Source organism: Microcebus murinus, chromosome 19 (genome assembly GCF_040939455.1).
Source record: "Microcebus murinus isolate Inina chromosome 19, M.murinus_Inina_mat1.0, whole genome shotgun sequence".
Taxonomy (NCBI): domain Eukaryota; kingdom Metazoa; phylum Chordata; class Mammalia; order Primates; family Cheirogaleidae; genus Microcebus; species Microcebus murinus.
The window spans coordinates 37919953-37923865 of record NC_134122.1 but is presented as its reverse complement, the minus strand read 5'-3'; the positions used below and the strand labels follow the sequence as shown (position 1 = coordinate 37923865).

The 3913-nt window shown below is 43.3% G+C and overlaps 1 pseudogene; it reads right to left on the bottom strand.

The window, feature by feature from the left end:
• Window positions 1-1473: 1473 nt before the first annotated feature.
• Window positions 1474-2890, bottom strand: LOC105871083 (UV excision repair protein RAD23 homolog B pseudogene; annotated as a pseudogene).
• Between the last annotated feature and the right edge of the window lie 1023 nt (window positions 2891-3913).

Sequence of the window (3913 nt, the reverse complement as noted above, 5' to 3'; positions counted from 1 at the left end):
ATACATCCTACCATTTGAATGCATCCTTTGAATCTTTTTCTTCTCACTGAGAGATCCACTGAACTACATTTACCATTTAGGCAGAACATGTGGGTCACAGATTACAAAGGTAAAATCCTGGGGGTGGGGCAGGTGGGGGTAGGGGGAAAGAAGAGAGAGAAGTTTGAAAGAATAAGAGGACCTGAGTCCCAGCCCCTGGATTGCCTTGTGCACACAGCAAAAGCATTTGGGCTAGCGATGGGTTTTTATTCCATTATGATAATAATTTGGAGTTACAACACTACACTTGAAGGTTCGGTACACTTAAAATTCTTTTACTGTTGTAAAATATACATAGCTTCAGTACACTTTTTTTTTTTTAAGATTTTTCTTTTAATATGCCATGAGATAGCTTGATTGTATATTTTCCAAAGTATTTTTCCAGCCACATCTTCCCACCCTTCTAAGAGATTTCACCAGTCTTTCCAATGCAATAAAAGATGCTGGATTATAGTTCTGTCCTTTTCTTTTTGGAAGCAATATAATACTAATGACTTTAATGGTAATACACTCTTATCTAATAAAGAAAAACATTTACAAATATCAGAAACCCAGTTTTGTAACATTTGCATTAATTTTGAACTGAATCAGCATTTTGTGGGTTTTAAAAAAGGGCAGAAGTTTGACTCACGACTTGCTGATAAACACATTTCTGCTGAGGGAAGGAGAAGGGAGGGAGATTAAATGCTGCATTTTTCCATTGGCCCCAAAAAGTGCTAATTTTACAAAGGGATACATCAAAAGCAAACATGCAATGGTTGTTTTAAAACTTTTACTGCAATATAACAATGAAGTAAACAGTAATTAGACACCTACCAATTTTTTCCCCAAAACAAACAAAAAATGTGAACAGGAAAATAACTCTGCCTATTCTTGTACAGCTTTTCAAATCACGTTAGAAGGGTCTCACATTCAATGATCAAGAAATTTTAAAATAGCAGTAATTATTTTCATCTTAAGAAAAGTTTCCCTTTCTCCCCTCCCACCCCAAGTATTTAACATGAAAGAATGGGCTTCCTTACACATTAATTTTATACTTATTTGTGAAGCAGCAACAATTAACCATCAATAATTTGGCATTTCTGTTTACAGTTGCTACAAAATTTTTTAAAATTTCACAAAGCCATTATCCAGTGTTGCCATGAAACAGAGACTGTAAATCCTATAGGTAGCAAAGATTCTTTCTGAAACCAATGTTAAGTCAAAGAAATATAAAGCAGGGCATTACACTAAGTTTCTGGATCTAGTACACTAAAAAGAGTGAAACCTAGGAAAAGTTACCTACTGTTTTATAGAAGAAATAAAGACCTGCAAAAGCTGATTTTTGGTTGTATAATATTTTACACACTGTGTGGAGTCGCGGCATCTGCTAATTGCAGCAGACATGCACTGTATTTATCCCTGCCCTATATCCTAGATCCCTCCCTCCCCACCTGACAATCTACTACCTTATACCAAGTATTGTGGATATGAGCCCAAGTCATCCCAGACAATCCAGTGAACAAAGTTAGTGTAATGCACTGGTGTGATGTGTGAGATACAAAAAAAGTCCCTTTCAATCTTCATCAAAGTTCTGCTGTAGAAGAAAATTGGCAGCCAAATTCTCATTCTTCTCACAAGCAAAATATGCTTGTATCACAAGTCCTTCAGGAAATCCTAATGCCTTTAACCTTTCTATAGCTTCTTTTTCCTGAGGTGTTACTTGAATGTAGTTCATATGACCGCTTCCAGCTTCTGCAGTTCCTCCACTGCCCCCTCCACCTCCTCCTCCTCCTTGACCACCAGCTTCTTGAACTGGTTCATTTAACATCTGAATAAAATGCTCCTGGTGCTGGCTAATTTGCTGCAGTAATTGAGGATTCTCTCGGCCTATCTGTTGTAGCAGCGTGGGAAGCAGGGAAAGATTCTGTTGAATAATTTGTCTCATCTGTTGAAACTGAGGCTGATTCCGTAAAAATTCAAGAGGATGTCCTCCAGAACTTGTTGTTGTAGTTGTTGCTGTCGTAGTTGCTGCAGCTGCCGCCACTGCTGAACACTGAGGAGCCCCAATACTAGCCGCCTGAGGGGGGTCAACCACAGCCTGACTTTCTCTATCTCCAGGGATTCCCATTAAAAGATATTCCACTGCTCTGTCAGGGTTGTTGAAACTGGCTCTCAGGGCTGCAATTACTTGTTCTCGTTCATAACCCATTGACATGATCTCAGTTACCATATTCTCATGACTGACCTGTCACAAGTGCACTTGTTGCATCTTCAAAAAGGTTTGACCGAGAGGAATCTCCTGATGTACTGTCAGTTGATGTTGGGCTAGTAGCCACTGGTGTCTCTGCTGGCTTTTCTGCAGGTTTCTCCTGTTTAGTTGCACTAGCAGATACAGGTTCAGCAGATGCTGTCGTTGAGGCTGGAGTGATGGGCGCAGGTGTGGAAGTGGGAGCCAAAGCAGGGGCAGGGGTTGGGGCCTGAGCCACAGTTGTTGCTGTGGAGGAAGTAACTGGTGTAGTGGTGGCAGGATTTGATTGCTGAGTTGTAGTTGGTGCTGATGTTGACACTGCTTTGGGTTTTGTCACCATAACCACCACAAAGTTTTTCTCATCAATTTTATATTCTTTGAGAGCAGTATCATCAGTGAGGATTTTGCCTGCATAAATTAATTTTTGACCTGCTACTGGAAAGGCATCTTTTCCCTTTTCAGATTCAATCTTCTCTTTCAGTGCTTTCACCATCTCCTCTGGGTGGATGTCTATCTTGAAGGTCTGCTGCTGGAGGGTCTTCAGGGTGACCTGCATGGTGCCTCCGCGCAGCTCCGCTGCCGGGCCTGCGCCGGGTCTTGGCCGCTGGGCGGGGTCTGTGGCCTGGCAGGCCCGGTCCCCAGCGCTCCTCGCGCTCACAGGATGGTGGCCGCCATCATGGTGACTCGCCGAGACGTGCCCCCTCCCCCACCCGAAAAACCTGGGGGATGGGGCCGGGCTGGAGAAGCCTTCAGTACACTTTTAATTCCAATTTTTTCTTATTACAAAATCATTATGTTGTCATTGTAGAAAATCACAAAGTGTAGTTTAGCAAAAAGGAGGAAAGTTAAAATAACTTAAAATCTCACTTCCCGGTGAGAAGCCCTATTAACGCTTTAGTGCTGTGGTCCTCAAGCCCCAGGCCTCGGACCAGTACTGGTCCATGGCTCTAGAAACCGGGTAGCACAGCAGGAGGTGAGTGGCAGAGGTGAGTGGCAGGCCAGCAAGCAAAGCTTCATCTGTATTTACAGCTGTTCCCCATCGCAGGCATCACCGCTAAGCTCCGCCTCCTGTCAGATCAGCAGCGGCACTAGATTCTCATAGGAGCATGGGCCTTACTGTAAACTGCCCATGGGAGGATCTAGGCTGCACGCTCCTTATGAGACTCTAATGCTTGATGATCTGAGGTGGAGCTGAGGTGGTGATGCTAGCGCTGGGGAGTGGCTGCAAATACACATTGTCATGGGCAGTGACGTTTGACTGCACAATAAATGTAATGTGCTTGAATCATCCCAAAACCATCCCCCTCAATCTGTGGAAAATCTGTCTTCCAAGAAACAAGTCCCTGGGGCCAAAAAGGTTGGGGACTGCTGCCTTAGTGGATGATATTTTAGACAATTTTCTTTTGTGTATCTAGAGGGGCACCACCTCACCCTGAACTCCAGGTGGCGCCCTGTCACTCTCCACCCCTCCATCCTGGGTGGAGCAGCACACTGCTTTGTGTGTGTACAAACACTTTTTCTTTTTTAAAGCAAAGCTGGGATCATCTCATTTATTTGTAGTGAAAAATAAAAATAATAGCTAAAAATGATCTGGGTTCCTCCTCTGTGCCAGGCGCTGTGCTAGGCACTGGAGATAAAGCAGAT